Below are 18,140 nucleotides of genomic sequence, written 5' to 3' on the forward strand. Positions count from 1 at the left end.
ATTTCGCGAAAAATCTCACTTCTCCAAGTAGGTAAAAGACTTCCCTGTGCATTTCTTTTATTTTTTATTTATTTATTTGGTTAGTAAAATCTGCCTTTTGTATGTGTATAATTATCAATTATTACGAAACTTGATGAGCAGTATAAGCGTCAAAATTGCAGTAAAAAAGCGTAAAAGTTATGAAAAAGAGATTCTGATTAATTCTGATTCTGATTCTGCCAGTGTCCTTATTAAAGAGCTTTTACAACAAAAACGGGCATCATAGCGACTTATTGTAGATTTGCCGCAGATGGCATTAACTACTTGGCCGGACAAATGGGGAGCGCTGAGGGCCACCCGGTACAATATTTAAGACAACAGGCCTGAGGGTGCCCAGTTGGGCGCGAACATCGGCTCAGGGCGTCTGAGAGGAAGAATATTCAAAAGAATTAATCGACCCTAGTGGGTCGATAGCGATAAGCGTTGAATGAGGGAAATCGTTGATCACGCCGGCGGGGTCGGTATCGGGGTTCTGAAGTGTTTGGTGTCGCGAGCTGATTGGCCGCCTGTATGGCTAGATTAATCGGGTCGTCGGGATCGTATATTACGTCCTTCGGACGCCGATACTTTTCGGTACCGGGCATCATAGCATCCCGCTAGGTTAGTGTTAAGTAGAGTAAGTAATATACTTACCTACAGTCAAGTCAACTACATTGTTCACTCACGGATCACTCACGGATTAAGTACTATAGTAAAGTGGCTATTACAGGGTAAATCAAGGTGAGAGTGACCAAATTGACCCATTGCTTGTTGGCGTAAGAAACACAGTCAAACCTATTTATAAAAGAAAGTCACTTTGTGATCCCTAGTTTGGTTACGACATTACACCTGATTGTCCGAAAGTAAGATGATCCGTGCTTCGGAAGGCACATTAAGCCACTGGTTCCGGTTACTACTTACTGATGTAAGTGAGTAATTGTTACATGAGCCATGTCAGACCTTTGGTGGCTCTATAACCCTGACATCAGGGTTGCTGAGGTTGGTAATCAACCTCAGAACCCACACGATAGAAGAAGGTAAAAGAAAGTTACTTAATTGACACTACCTATTCATTTTCTTACAATACAATACAAAACTCTTTATTACAATTAGATAGTGCAGCGTAATTTTGCTGCAGCGCAATCTTTTTGCTTATCAAGTTTTCTTTTTCTGGCTTTTTGGACGTATGCTATATTTAAAATTTGAAATATGAATTTGTCTCCATGGTTTGTTTGTTTGTTTCTTGACATTTGAGAGATATTCTTTGTGGCTGACTATTGGTTTTCTTGTATTTTATCTGGAAAATCTAATTTAATGTTCTGTATGTGTTTTTAAACGTGCTGTTTTAATTGTGAAACGTAAAACGTAATTTCTGGTGATATAATTATAGTATTTCATTTTCCCTGGTAAGTTCGTGTTGGTTTGCTCTTCTTTCTTCTTTTTCTTTGATTCCTCTTTTCTATTTTATTATTTATCTTTGTAGATAAGGGAAATCCCCTTGGGTTTTGGTTTTTACCTGGAGCTACATTGTGTGCGAAGCCGTCCTATCCCTACGGATCCTATATATGATTCGAGTTGTGACTGCGAAGTCGCTACGATAGCTCCGACTCTGCGGTTCCTGTCACTTGCCGTTACCCGTTTCCTGACCTGAAGCTGTATCGCTTCAACGGTCCCTACAAGACGGACGGATCGATGGAATAACTACGGCTGCGAAGAACCAAATTGCTTTTGTGTTCCTTTTTATATTCCTGAACGTTTTTCTAAATATTATTTCCGCTATTTGTTAATATTTATTTAGGAAGCCTTTTCAAAATTCTTAAAGCCCCGTGCGGCATCGTTTGTGTTTGGTATACCTTTCGGCATAATATTTAAAACTTTCGTTGATCAACGGAGGTAGGTGAAGTTCGATCCTTTTTTACCGTTGTTACCTTTTAACTATGTTCATGTTAATCTATATTAATTTAAATTACTTAAATTGCATTTCCTATTAAATTTATTTAATTGTTAGCGACTCCTCTTCTTTATCGCTACATTTTTGGCGCCCGAACAGGGACCGTTGAAGCTGTATCGCTTCAACGGTCCCTACAAGACGGACGGATCGATGGAATAACTACGGCTGCGAAGAACCAAATTGCTTTTGTGTTCCTTTTTATATTCCTGAACGTTTTTCTAAATATTATTTCCGCTATTTGTTAATATTTATTTAGGAAGCCTTTTCAAAATTCTTAAAGCCCCGTGCGGCATCGTTTGTGTTTGGTATACCTTTCGGCATAATATTTAAAACTTTCGTTGATCAACGGAGGTAGGTGAAGTTCGATCCTTTTTTACCGTTGTTACCTTTTAACTATGTTCATGTTAATCTATATTAATTTAAATTACTTAAATTGCATTTCCTATTAAATTTATTTAATTGTTAGCGACTCCTCTTCTTTATCGCTACAATAGGTAGCATGCGGCCTTATTGCTAAGGTAGCAATCTCTTCCAGGCAACCTTTAGGTATAGGAAATGAATTTAATAGAAACGCTAAAACGCTTTCTTGCTCTACGTAATATAGAAATAAAGTGCTAAGGGTTAAAATATGTTCTGAACTTTAAATTGTTCAAAGAATTTGATGCCTTTCTCTTTCCATCTCCCCTCTAACTTTGCTCCTTCAAAATTTCAGCACTTAACTAAGCGAATTAATTTATAATGACTTACGCTCGATTTCACATTAACGGAGAAATAAACACAGCCATATGTCTGGCACAAGTTTTCATGTTCACTGCACAAGTTTTTGTGCCGTAGCACAAGTTTTTGTGTTCACGACATAAGTTTTTGTGCTCCCCGGACGTCCCGCTTAGGTCATTTCCGTGTGCCTACCCTATTCCGAACAATAATAGCACACTGTACGCAAAACTCGAAACCAATACTTGGTTATATTTAGCCAGTTACGGCAAATTTTCAAGAAATAGTTCAGTGTTGGTCTTTATGAGTCTACTCCGAGCCAAGTTTTGTATGCCTTGTTAGTTAGTCTAAGCTTATTACATACTGCATACTAATTTTGCACCCGTAAGTATTCTAAAATGTGCACTCGAACCCGCCTTGACTCCGTTCTGAGTTGAGGCGACTTCAAACTCTGCTCAAAACAAGGTGAGCATCAGAATGACTGTCCAAAATGACAGATCAGCTTTAAAATATTACTAACATCCAATACCTTTTAGCTACTATTTAATACCTTTGTATAGATATTTTCTACCTAATTAATAAATAAGAAAATTTATTTAAAAAATGGCCAGTCATTCTGATGTCTGAATGACCACCCACATTTAGAATCTCCACAAAAAGGCTTCGAAATGTAATTTCGCCTATACACAAATTTAGTACCTATTCAGTACCTACCTAAACAAATATTTTTTTTAGATTTTTAAAACAAGAAATAAAAAAATATGAGCAAGAAATGTTTTAACGAAAATGTTAATTGTTTACAACTCAATTATGCACATAATACAAATTATAAAAAAGGAACATATTTATCTTTTATTGCATTTGTTCTTTTTTATAATTTGTATTATGTGCATAATTGAGTAGTAAACAATAAACAATTAACATTTTCGTTAAAACATTTTTTGCTCATATTTTTTTATTTCTAGTTTTAAAAATCTAAAAAAAATATTTGTTTATGTAGGTACTGAATAGGTACTAAATTTGTGTATAGGCGAAATTACATTTCGGAGCCTTTTTATGGAGATTCTAAATGTGGGTGGTCATTCAGACATCAGAATGACTGGCCATTTTTTAAATAAATTTTCTTATTTATTAATTAGGTAGAAAATATCTATACAAAGGTATTAAATAGTAGCTAAAAGGTATTGGATGTTAGTAATATTTTAAAGCTGATCTGTCATTTTGGGCAGTCATTCTGATGCTCACCAAAACAAGAGCCGATCCAGCTTTTATGTCAGGAGGGGAGGACCAGGTCGCAGACAATCAATCTCCTTAGAGAATTATATCGGCGGATAAGGAAATTACAGGTACTTATAACTTAAAATAAAATCTCTCTGATTCTCTCTGATAAGTATATTAATTTCAGTACGGTACCTACTAGCCACGGGGTCATGGCTTACGCGCATGCATTCAAATCTTCATTGTTTCACCGGCCAATTTGTAGATAACCATCATACTTGCAGATGTGGGCAATGAAAGGGAAAATAATGATGGAATAATTTGTAAGAATTTACCGCCAACAATACGGGGTTTCATTACATTTACATATTTAAACAACATCAGTTGGTAAGCCAATTTGAGAAGTTTCCAAACTTCTCGTTGCTAATACCAATTCTGAAGTTACTGTTTCGGGTTGTTTTGGACGGAAGTGAATATTAATATGCATTAGACCACATCAGAAGAGATATGAACTGTTGGAATAAGTATTTTGGGGTTCATAAATGCATAAACTTTGTGTGCAATATTTGCTTAGGTTGAGCCGTGGTTGCTCAGTTGGTTGAACGCTTGCCTCCACTTTGAGGTCGCAGGTTCAAATCCAGCATAGGCTCCTGTACTGGGCTGGTTTTCCCTTCGCAGATTGGAAGGTCAGACAGGCAATCACTTCTGTATAAAACTGGACCTGACAAATCTTCAGATTAGGTAAGCGGACCCTGTGAAGGTTTCTTTAGACTTTGTTTTGTAGAAAGCGGTAAGTATTCATCTTATTTCAATAATAGTAAAGTTAAAACGTATAAACTTAGGTATTTATTTCTTAATATCTGGAACTGATTTTCACAGTTTTATGTTCAAAAACTGTTCGACAGAACGCGGACGGCGACACTCCCATTGAATTTAATTTATTCATAAAGGTTACTTATCCGATTTAAAATTTAATAAAAGTCTTAAGTACCCTTCGGTTCCAATTTATTTCTTTAGATATAAATTTCCTAACCCGACTTCCATTCGATTTTGACTACAAATGTAATATTACCATTAAACCGAAATCTCTATTTCAATAAAAAATTATATTCGTTTAACTACGTATTAATTTGGAGTAAATGCCTAAGACAGCCATTCAAAGACGCTTTATCATAATAATGAATGTCAAATTTATCTTATTAATGATCGACTCTCGACCACGGTTACCTACTAATTCTCTTAATGTTCCCCGAACATCGAGATATGGGACTTTAAAGAGCATTGATAAGTAATTTGAATATTTTCACGTAACTTAGATACTTGATAAGTTATCAAACGAATCTGTAAATTGATCACGTTTGAAGATGGGCTTATAAGATTAGAAGAGACGCCATAGAATAAACACTAACGCTTATCTTCGAATATAAGTTATAATTCATTAATGTTACTTTACATATTTGTCGCAAGTTACGCTTTATCTTTGACTAAGTTGTAATAAATTAATGATTCTAGTTGGTAGTTAAGTTTGTACGATATTTCGATAGTTGATTTTAGATTTTTGTTTGGTATTGAAAATTGTCATAAATTGTTATTGTAAATAAACACTTTACAATGATACGTTCCAAATAAAAAATATAGAGTGCGCTGTACAGATTGATGTAATAATTACCTATTTTCTTATTGCTCTGTTAGGTAATTATTCATAATTTAACGGCAGAGACATATACAAAAATAATGTTGCTTGATATTTGGATCAGATATGTACATACATACATACATAAACTCACGCCCGTAATCCCTAATGGGGTGGGCAGAGCCACAAGTAATCAAAGACAACTTGCAGCACTGTCCACTGTCTGTGTCTTGTGTCCTATAACATGATGGACTAATGTTATGGGCGATAGGCTGATCCCTTATCACCATAAGGTTCATCATATCCAGCTTACGACATCGTATCAACAGTGGCTGCAAGTTGTCTTATCAGATATGTACCTATAGAATTATGTTGTTACCTATATTGCTTCTCTTAATTTTGATCAGAATTATATTGGGTAGAAGATGTGTTGTTCTGGATGAAATAACGAGGGTCTACATTCATACCCAAAAACGATTTTAGGTGTTTTTGGTCTATTACATAAACCAATTCGAAATGTTTGCGTGGTACATTAGTATTATTTCGGGTTCGAATCCCGGTGGGGACAAATCACAAAAATCACTTTGTCATCCCTAGTTTGGTTAGGACATTACAGGCTGATCACCTGATTGTCCAAAAAGTAAAAAGATCCGTGCTTCGGAAGGCACGTTAAGCCGTTGGTCCCGGTTATTACTTACTGATGTAAGTACGTAGTCGTTACATGAGTCATGTCAGGCAATGGCGGCTCAATAGTAACCCTGACACCAAGGTTGATGGGGTTGGTAATTCACCTCACAACCCACACAATAGAAGAAGAAGATTAGTATTAAATACTTTTTAAAATTAAAAAGTTGAACAATGCTCGCGTAGTCTCATTATAATCGCTTAAAACTTTGTGAAGGTAAATAAATACATAGTTACTATAGAAGCAAACAGTATAATCAATATTAACATTGTTAATGTTTTTATGTCACGTCGTTACAAGAACAAACATCTTCGGCATTTGATTAATGTTAGGTACGGTAAAAAAAAACGGCCAAGTGCTAGTCGGACTTGCGCACCACTGGTTCCGTACCAACAGTAGGTACACAAATTTCACATTGTAACATTTTTCATTACGAGCAAAAATAAGCAGAAAATTGTGTTTTTTGTTTGGGAGCCCTTCATTAAGAATGATTTTATTAAAGTAAAAATGTATCAAATCAAATCAAATAATTATACTTTATTGCACAGAACTAAAATTTCAACAATCAGACATAACACATGAAAACAGTACAATTTGGGCGGCCTTATTGCTCTAGAGCAATAAGTATAAGTATTTTGTGAATATTTCAAGTGCATACCTGTTGCCATTATTGCTACAGAGCAAAAAAGGGCAAAAAAATCGCGTTTGTTGTATGGGAGCTCCCCTTAAATGTTTATTTTGTTTCATTTTTAGTATTTCTTGTTATAGCGGCAAAAAAAATACATAATTTGTGAAAATTCTTGGACGGACGGACGGACAGTAGTCTTATTAATATGGCATCAAAGTCTTATTACCCTTTGGGTACGGAACCCTAAAATCAATCCATTGTTTATATTAGCTCGCTATGTATCATTGTCAGTTCATCACTCATCGCTCTTTCTTAAATGCCGTTTTTTTTTTCTTCAATCCTTCTCAGGTCACAGTCCTGACTACAAATTTTGTCTTCACCAAAACAATATACTGATGATGTTTATTATCGCGCGGTTCATCATATGCGAATATGGGGGTTAAATGGTTTTTAATTGTTTGTGGTATCTTTTTTAATGTATGGATTTTTAAATCTGAAATAAACGATATATTATTATTATTAATGCCACGTTGCATTGGAGCAATTCATCTAAAAAAGCAATAGGTATACATATTTGTTGACGTTGCGCACTTATTTTCATATGCGCAAATGTCAAATTGCAATATTGCTTTTTGTCTTTAAACTATATAGACTATTATCTAATTGGTCGATGGTAGGTACTTACGATGATGGCCACTTGTTACCGTGCGGTTAAGCATATCACTATCGTAATGTGAATGTTAGGTTAAACAGGCCGGATTTTAGCTGTTTATCCAAAAAAGCAATATTGCTATTCAACGATGGCACAAACAGACTGGGAATAGAGAGGAGTGGAAGAAAAGAAGAGACGTCTTTGCGCTGCAGTGGGACACACATTTGTTGACAGTGCGCACTTACTTTTATGTGCGCAAATGTCGAATTACTGCTGTCATCATTATCATCTCCCTAGCATTATCCCGTTTTCCACAGGGTCCGCTTACCTAACCTGAAGATTTGACACGTCTGGTTTTTAATTAATTTACAGAAGCGACTGCCTGTCTGACCTTTCGACCCGCGAAAGGAAAACCAGCCCAATACAGGTTAGGTCATACCTCCGAAAATGCATTTCTCGGGAATGTGGGTTTCCTCACGATGTTTTTCCTTCACCGCTGAGCACGTGATAATCGTTTGTGATCCAAATGTGAATTCGAAAACAAATTCGACAATCATTGGTTTAGGCCTGTGCTGGATTCGAACCTGCGATCTCAAAGCTAGAGGCAAGCGTTCTACCAACTGGGCTACCACGACTTGAAATTCCAAATCGCGATCGCGATTTATTTTTGTTTTTTTTTTTGGCCTCAAATTACTGCTGTGTGGTGTCATTTTATAGTAATTTATTTATTACTTTCTTTTTCTCCGTTTTCAATCGTTCCTAGTGCAGCTTAGAACCGGTGTTTGTAGAATAATTTACTTCTTCACTTAAAGGGTAGGAGCCAATCGGTAAACTGTCGGTTCGGATTACAGACACACGTCGGTACGTAGTTCCGGGCAAGTCAGACTTCGGCCGGCTTGGAAACCTTTTGAGAATTCGTAAGAACTATCAGGGTTCTTCTTAGAATATTTATATGGACTTGCATCTTAGTTAATTCCTGGGAATTTGTAGTCTAGGTACAAAATAATTAATTGTAGGTACGGTCACGAGTATTAATATGTACCTATACACTTTGAAGCCATGTCACATTATCTTTTTTGACAAAATAAACCGTAAGTCTCATTAAATGTCAAATATGATAGTGCGACAGGGTTCTAAAGTGGGTACATGATATTGCTCATGACTGTAATCCAATTTTAATGCGATTGTGTTGGTATTGAAATTGTTTAATAAATCAACACATAATCCTCCTTTTAACTAATACCTGACTACCGAAATACGCGTATTTCTTCTTCTTCTATCGTGTGGGTTGTGAATCTCATCAACTCTGGTATCAGGGTTATTATAGAGTCGCCAAAGGCCCCTGTCATGGCTCACTAGAAAGTAAGAAAACGTTTCTCTGAAAATTTTTACCAGGGCATAATCAAGACGTTTCTGTGGTACGTGATTAAATAAATAAAATAAATACATTTGTGAAATTTCGATAAGTAGTTTCGGAGTTAGGAAAGCACAGACGTACATACATACATACACATAGAGAGGTCAAACGTAACAATTAGGTATTAGCGTACCTTTCAGAGCGTTTTCAAATTAGCCGCGAGAATGCAGTATGATTATCTCACGAGAAGCCCTCTTAAGGACTTGGTTTGCTTACTTGTATTAAATAAAATGTTTAGTTCGGTGTAATTAGTGATTATAAATGTAATATTGTACAAAAAGTGCTAAAACCAGTCGAGATTAGGCCGATTCTACTCTATCTCTTACTACTGGTGCATTTTCATTATCTACTCTTATATGATATAAAGACGTGAAGTTAGAGGCACATACACATATGTTCAATGAACAATGCTCTATATTCCATGTTCTCATAGCCACCGACGAAAAACACCGACGTACTAATTATGTGAGTAAGTTAAAAGAGAAATCAAATCCTTTGCTCTGTTAATTATGAAGTCGGTACGAAGTGGAGCTAACAAATTTATATTTGGCGGCTCTAAGGAACTTCTGAAGTGGTGTAAGTATTCCTGTTTGGTAATGAGTCAAGGGTTATCTTACTAATATTATAAATGCGAGAGTAACTCTGTTTCATTGTCTATTTGTCACATTTTCACGCCTAAACTACTTAACCGATTCTGATGAAATCGGGTACAGACATAGATTAAAAAATCCATTGGGAAAATCCTTTGTGGGATAGATTTTATCAAATCAAATCAAATATACTTTATTGCACAGAACTCAATTTCAACAATCAGGCATAACACATGAATACAGTACAATTTGGGCGGCCTTATTTCTCTATTTTTTTTCCCCGCGAATCCAAAGGTAAAATGGCGGAAAATATAAAGTTCGTGAAGTCCTTGTGTACGGAGTCGCGCGCGAAAAGCTAGTATAATGTACGCTTCTTCTGGGTCATCAATTATCCGGACGGAAGGAGCGTCCACCACATGGCCCCATAGCGGGTTGGTGGAGACTCCAATAAAAAGTGGCAACAGTCGTGTCCACCACATAGCTGAAATACGGCTTGGTAGGGAACCATTCAGAGTGAAATAGATATCGAACCCGGGACCTTCTGGTTCTTGGATGGTCAAGATAATCATATCATCTATCATATCATATCAAGATGGTCAAGATTGCGCCTTCGTCATTGCGAGGTTCGTCAAATAATTGATACTTAATTACTTATTTTGTGTTTCGAGGAATGAAAAAGAAAAATAATTTCATTTTTGTTAAGTATTTTAGGACGCCACCAACATCAAATAACCACGAGAAAAACAAAACAAAAAAAACGAGATAAAGAAAGTAAAGCAAAGTAAAGTACTTATATTAAAATTACATGAAAGAAGATTTAATAAATGATGACCAGCGATATAAAAAAGGGAACGCAACGCAAATCAGCTGTGTTTATAAAACCTTACTTTCCAAAAGCCTTATTGAGAAAAAATGTTCCTACGTGTGCCACTAGTAACTTTAGCATCCTCCATGGTCTAGTAGCCAAAGCGTCGAGATCACGATCTGAAGGAGGACATTGTGGAAATTACTTTGTGACACAGTCCTTTGTTTGGTTAGACATTGCAGGCTTGTATCACTTGATTGTCCTGCTTCGGAAGGCAGCAAGCAGACAGCTTGGTAAATTATGTTCTCCCCCCCCCCCTCAGGTTGATCGAGAGGAGGCCCAGAATATGTATAGGTTATTTATGTTATGTTCCACTAGTGGGAAAAGGCACTACGTCGTGAGAGCGGTCGCTGATACAATTAACGCATTCCTCCGTCAAACAATGCAAAACATACGCTGTTTGCAATTGCATTGATTACCTCCGTATTATTGCACAAATCGTTTTATTGCTGTAATGGCAGGTATGCGTAAGCGCATGTAGTAGCGGATCTTGCAAATGGAAGTTTATACTTTGGTAGTTTATATCTTAAGGCCTTAAGTCTTTTTTATTTAAATTAAATCCGAACATTATTAACTGCTATATCTGGAAATCTGTGCCGCAGGAGTTTAAAGTCATTAGTGGTGTTAGGTTATAATTTACGATCTCGACGACCCGGTTACTCTAGCCATAGAGGCGGCCAATCAGCTCGCGACACCAAACACTTCAGAACCACGATACCGACCCCGCCGGCGTGGTCGACGATTTCCTTCATTCAGCGCTTATCGCTATCGACCCACTAGGGTCGGTTAATTCTTTCAAATATTCGTCCTTTCAGACGACGCCCTGAGCCGAGGTAACTGGGCACCCTCAGGCCTGTTGTCTTAAATTTTGTACCGGGTGAGGGCCCTCAGCGCTCCCCATTTGTGCGGCCAATTAGTTAATGCCATCTGCGGCAAATCTACAACAGGTCACGTAAAAAAAGATGTTAGGTTATAGTCATCCATTAGATTTCTAAGACTACTTCTAAACCGACGAGAATGCATGAAGTGTTTGATGAGACTGGAGGAAGCGAAGGTGGTCTGTCGGGATCTTAGTAAGTGGAATTCCGTGGTCTTTGTGTAACCCAACGGGAAATAGGCGTGATCTTATGTAAGACGAAGTTTCTGATCCAAGTGGCAACGCTTCGGTGCGCGGTCTCGTGAGAACCTTGGGACTTCATATGAAAATTGGCCATGCAAATTGTATTCTGATTACGCGTGGGTCTGCCCACCCCACTAGGACGGGATCATTTACGTGGTATGATAAGGAACTCTACGCTTTTTATTGAGTCAACGTCCAACAGGAAATGCATTGATAAAAATATTGATCTATGATTGATATTTAAATAGGCGTATCGAGTATTTGACGACTGTTATTTGTGTTTGGGTGATATTGTTATCACTTTTATGTACTTTCGATGATAACCTTAAAGGTAAGCGCACAATGAAGCACATTCCAGGCTATGTTCCCAAAAAATATATAGATGGTGCTATTAAAAGTAGCCTTCGTTTAACCTTCTTTTTTTAATTTATTTTCTTGTAAAATCAACGTTACAAACATTGGAATACAGACATCGGTAAACCTTGTTTGTCTCGATGCCTGCTCCTCGCACCACGTCACAATGGTTGTCTTATAAGTACTCTGTCTACCACAATAACCAACACTAAAAACACTAGTATATAAAAAAAAAACAAAAAAAAAAACTTTCTCTTAGTATTCAGAAATATTTTTTTTTAAATTAATTATGTAGTATTATAATGAAATATGCTAACAGGTAGGTAGTTCTAAACAAGTCACAGTCCGCGGGCAGCTAATTCTAATTTCATGGATGGACATATGCATCTTTTATCTTTATTTTTGGGTATAAATGATGACCCTTGTTATTACTATGGATGTAAAAAAAAACACCGAAATAAAAAGTTTTGAATTTGAATTCCACCCGGGCACAACACATCTTCTACCCATTATAATTCTGATCAAAATAAAGAGAACAACGACAATATAGGTAGCAACGTGATTCTATACCATATCGGATCCAAATATCAAGCAACAATTATTTGTATAATACCTCTGCTATTACTTAATATTTTTGGATAATTATGTACCCGAGCACTGAGAAAATAATAATAGGCCAGTTAACTAGTCAAATAAGTTACGTTTTACTAAACGTCAAAACACGAAATTACTATGGTATTTGTAGGAAAAACACACTGTGACGTTATAGAAAAATGTGACAAAATGTCGGACTTATTATTACGTTTTTCTTGATTAAAATTCAAACATAAATCACATAGAAAAAGAAAATATTTTTCGTTAGTTTGAGATGTGTCTTTATTTAGTAATCAGAATTTCATAATTAAAACACATATTAACGGGTTCTTACTGCGTTTAAATCAGGGATATGAGACTCCCGGTATTTCGACACTGTTGCAAGTGCCATGATCACGGGATGACTGATGAGATTGGAGTGGAGTAGGTAGATCTAAAATTCGGTTCGGGAGTCTCATATCCTTGATTTAAACGCGGTAAGAACCCGTTAATATGTTTTAATTATGATAATAACCGCGTAAACTTAAAAGAATTTCATAAGTTATCTTGAACCTTGTACACGACCCGATTACCACGTTAAATCTGTACAACGCCATCTATATTGGTTTTGGGGAACGTAGCCTGGAAAGTCCCTCCTTTAGACATGACATAGAGTACCTAAGAACGTAAGTAGGGATTACGTTCTTGAGATAACACAGTCGGTTCCTACTATGATAAGCGCTTACCTACTTTTAAAACTACACCCTGGTGGTATATTATGTACTCATGGAGCTCCTCCGTGCTTCGGAAGGCACGTTAAGCCGTTGGTCCCGGCTGCATTAGTAGTCGTTAATAACCATCAATCCGCACTGGGCCCGCGTGGTGGTTTAAGGCCCGATCTCCCTATCCATCCATAGGGAAGGCCCGTGCCCCAGCAGTGGGGAAGTTAATGGGCTGATGATGATGGTGGTATATATGTAAACACTGGGTTGTTAAAATGGCCACATCGAAGCAATTCATCTAAGAAAGCAATATTGCTATTTGACATTTGATTGCATTGCGCACTTACTTTTATATGCGCAAATATCAAATTGCAGTATTGCTTTCTTAGATGAATTGCTTCGATGTGGCCATTTTAAACCCCCTGGTTGCTATCACAATCGCTGAGGCAAATACTGACTTACTATGACAGCAATGTATGCTGGCTTTAATCCAACTTCGGGGGTTGTATAGGGTCGGCTTTACCATAAACCAGAGAAGAGTCATATTAACATTTCAGGTACATATAAACTCGCTCCTATTTCCTACTGGGGTAAGCAGGGACCATGGAATTCCATTTGCTTGGATCCTGACATACTTCTCTTGTTTCCTCCACATTCATCAATCGTTTCATACACGCACGCCGTTTCAGAGTCGATCGTACTAAACCTTTTCTAAGGACATTCTCAATTTGTAATCCAGGTTTTTATATTAGACTTTTTTCCCAATGAAAATAATATTTATTCATAAGCAAATAGAATTCTATAAGCTCTACTTACCTCGGTGGGAAATAGGCGTTAGTTTATGTATGTATATAATTATAAGTTACCCAACCTTCGATGGGGATAACACTCACTTTAGAGCGCCATATATTTGTTATCAAATTGAAATAATGTTTAAAAATAGCCAATTCAAGGCAAGGCAAATCTGAATAGCACCTTCTGGATAAGCTCGTCACCTCATCACATAATCTCCCTAGCATTATCCCGTTTTTCACAGGGTCCGTTTACTTAACCTGAAGATTTGACAGGTCCAACCTTCCAACCCGCGAAGGGAAAACCAGACCAATACAGGTTAGGTCACATACCTCCGAATGCATTTCTCGGGAATGTGGGTTTCCTCACGATGTTTTCCTTCACCTTCGAGCACGTGATAATCATTTATGATCCAAAAATGAATTCGAAAACAAATTCGTCAATCATTGGTTAGGCCTGTGCTGGATCCGAACCTGCGACCTCAAAGTGAGAGGCAAGCGTTCTACAAACTGGGCTTTCGATAATTACTTAACCTCTCGAGGGAGAATGGTATCAAGGGAAAACCAATTTGAATAAAAAAAAAATACTATTAGAAAACAGAAATATTTGACCAGGTTTGTGATATATTATGTCGATGTGTCTATCTCCGAAGTCCGAGTCAAAACCGACATTTATTTGATGCGATAAAAGCGATCGCCTTATCGACCTGACGTAAGCTTCGATAGATATAACCAAACAGATTTACGACCTCTAACACAACAGACGCGATAAAGAAAGGTAGAGTTTTATCTGGCTTATCTCTTATGTGAAATGGGTATAAAAATATATTTTTTTTTGATAAGGAGAATAATTTATTTTCAAAGAGATGCGACCCTCGGGACCAGGTCAGTGTAGCGGTTGGTAAAAGGAACGTAAGTGGTTTAATCGGAGATTTACTGGGAAATTACGAGGCTTACCTGCCCGCGAACCCTTCTGGAATAATCTATGAAATATGGCTCACATGAAAAAGGATGTCTGCCGTCTGTGAATTCTAAACTCAGCTTCAGTGATAAATGGCTGGCTCACGGAAGCGGGTAGTACGTAATTATTTTGAAAATGTTGCCATAAAATTCTAAAAAAAAATGGTAAAAGAAGTTGTATTGTTTGAAGACAATGAACCTAGGTTATTGTTTTTCATTTGTTTTTGAAATTATGTAATGCATTTATTGTCAACCAGTTCTCCAAAATCCGAAGACACCGATACATAGATAGATAAAATCTTTATTTAGGTCTATGATGTTACCAGTATCCTATCCTGCATGTTATACCTACTACGACCTTTATAGCGATTATCAACTCAATATTCAATATACCGTCATACTAGTAGGTAGGTACGATAAGGTGCAAAAGTCCAATCAGTTTCTTGCAAAGTAATAAATTAACTGGTTGCACTTAAGACCTCCTGGTTACATGTCGTTTCTGTAATAGACCAAAAACACCTACAAAAACATACATTTTATAATTATGACAACTAATGGTTCATAATTTCACCACTGTTTACAAATAATTCGCTGAAATTCGTACATAGAAAAATATTAGTAGTTTCGATCAATACAGCTATTTCTTACTTCCCTATTCGACCTATATTAAATATCATCATTTTAAACCTTTGAATTTTTTTTAAACTTTTAAATGTCGAATACTTATACCTTGAATAATTATTAAATAAGTGTAGAAATTCCTAAGCAAACAGACCACAGACGAAGCATGAGAATCTTCCAGTCCAAATAGAAAAAGTGACCCTCTTATAAAACCAATATTGACTTAGTTCAACAAGATCGACCCTACGTGCTTCACGCTTCGCTGGCGACGGAGGTAGACGATAGATCGTCGTTTGTATTCTGCTTTCTAATGGTTAGTGGATAGGGTAACAAAATAAAAAATGAGACAGAGAAAAAAAGTAATAGTATCACAAAAATAAAGTAAAATAAAATACTTAGAATGAGAAAGATGGTATTAGTATTACAATAATGCACAAAAAGTTGAGTCATCAGAAACACGTCATGTTCGTAGAACAAAACAAATAAAATAATAAAGTGGAATTGAAAACTTTGACAACTTTTTTTAAAGAAAGTTAAAAAAGATTGTTATCAAATAAAGTGTATTCAAAAATACATGGTAGGTATTTTTACTTACGGTTGTTTCCATGTTTTAAGGTGGTGATCAAATATTTTTTAAGTTTTTTCATGTTTTGTGTGTTCTATTTTAATACCTAAAGTACATAAGTACCTAGTATTATTCATCGATAATGCAGTCATTTGATAACAAAACAATCGTAATTTGTAGTTAAATTAAAATAAAACCTATTTATAATTTTGAAATGAATTTCAACGAGTTCCAATTCTAGTCTGGATTAGAATTTTAGTTCAATATTAGTAATATTTATTATCTGAATCGGAACGTGAATTGGCAGCCGGAGCTTCCTGGCTTCTTCCTGGGAAGGCAGTCGTAAAATTGAAATACTGCAATGGTAGGGTCATGGAAATGTACCTATCTATGTTAACTTCTGCCTTCCCAGTACAAACGATTTAATAGCTCTATTTGAATACATCATATCTTTACGTACAAAAGATAACTTTCCACCAAAAATATCGTTTAAAAACTATAATACCCGTAATAAAATTCCAGGTTTAGGAACCACAGTCGTCCATATTTTATTGGTTTTAGAGTAGTTATCGCAACTTTTATTCCAAAAGTTAGCGACCGCCGCGGAGTGGCTACCAAATTATTCACAGCAGTTGGTGGACAACAGACGTTGAAAACCTCAAGCCAGCCCCTCTATAAATCATCCCTTTCCGAGTTTCTCCGCGGAACTGTTAAACTGTATCATTATCCGAACCCAGTCCCTATGATTTCAATAACTCCCCGAGCTATCATTGGCCCATATACATCGGCCTATACTTTCCCAAGATTCCGACTGGACCCCATAATTACTGCATTTATATTCGCTTTCGACCGAGGGTTTGTTCAGGGCTTTAGGCAAACTAGGCAATTATCACATCGCCTTCGGACCTTCGGCGTTCCCACGACAGGCTAAAATTGTAAACTTACATACAAACGTGTCGAACCTCGCGGCTATTTGTACTCCTTTTTGTTGCATTTGCCTCGCAGTAGGATATTTATTGTGGTCACTCTTGTTACGAAGCCCTAGAGAGCATCCTTACGATGGCATCCCTTTCTTGCGCGTGCATCGCTAGTTCGGTTGGCGTGAGAAGTTGCATCGGGAGTGGAAGAAAGCGATGTACAGAGTGTAAGGAAGGTGGGCGGAAGGCTCGAGTTACAAACACTGGGTACTAGTCGATGTTTGCTCGGGACGTTCGGGATCGCGTGAGAACCTTCGGAACTGCATGGGCGTGACATCGAATCTTTTTGTCGTTTTTTTCTTATTGTGTAAGGCTAATGTTGAGTTGTGAGTATCGGTAATGGCTGCACCGCCGGCTCCGACGTGACCGTGACAATGCAAGTTTCGGAGATTGTAAATTTGTAACTTATGCCCTTTCGTTTCGTTCCCCACATGTTTGGCTCTTTTGTTTCGTCGACTGCCGAATGTTTGGTCGTCAAATTTCAAAGAATTCAATTGTGTATTAAGAATGGATTATTATTTGGTTCGTTTTACGACTGTATTATGTTGCGAATTCGTTGTAGTGATTTCATGCCAATTACTTGTAGGTACAGTTTTTGTTTCGCCAGTTACGCTCGGAATGCACATGTGTCGGGAATTTAAATTTTATTATTCTATTTTTGAAAGGAAGTTTTGACAGTTGAATTTCTTTCGCAAACACTGGCAGTCTTAGAAACTAATAGAACCCCAGTGTTGCCATGTGTGCGCCGAAATGTAGCGTGATTTGTCGACTATTCAGGTCGAGTTTTCTGCAATGTGTTGACATTTTGAAAGCTGCCTGCAGGGTGCCATTAAAAATACATTAAGTTTCTGGACTACGGTCAATACAAACAGAATGCAATGGGTTTACGGTAGGTTTTCAATTACCAAGGAGATTGAAGGCTTTGGCCGTATTGTCGACCGCTACTGAATACAGAACGTCGTTTGCCTGATTCGTACCGGCATTTGATGAAGTCACTACACTATGTTATTCGAAACTATGACTAACAGTAACCGTTGTTTGTCGGAAACAATGCGTATAAGGTTACCAACGGATTACCGTTGCGAA

The 18,140-nt window shown here is 37.0% G+C and overlaps 1 protein-coding gene across 2 annotated transcripts in view; it reads left to right on the forward strand.

The window, feature by feature from the left end:
* The window catches only part of LOC126372132 (irregular chiasm C-roughest protein), a 123,498-nt gene that overhangs the window by 709 nt on the left and 104,649 nt on the right, over positions 1–18,140 (forward strand). The window lies entirely within an intron of this gene.

The sequence above is a fragment of the Pectinophora gossypiella genome, chromosome 13 (genome assembly GCF_024362695.1).
Source record: "Pectinophora gossypiella chromosome 13, ilPecGoss1.1, whole genome shotgun sequence".
Taxonomy (NCBI): Eukaryota; Metazoa; Arthropoda; class Insecta; order Lepidoptera; family Gelechiidae; genus Pectinophora; species Pectinophora gossypiella.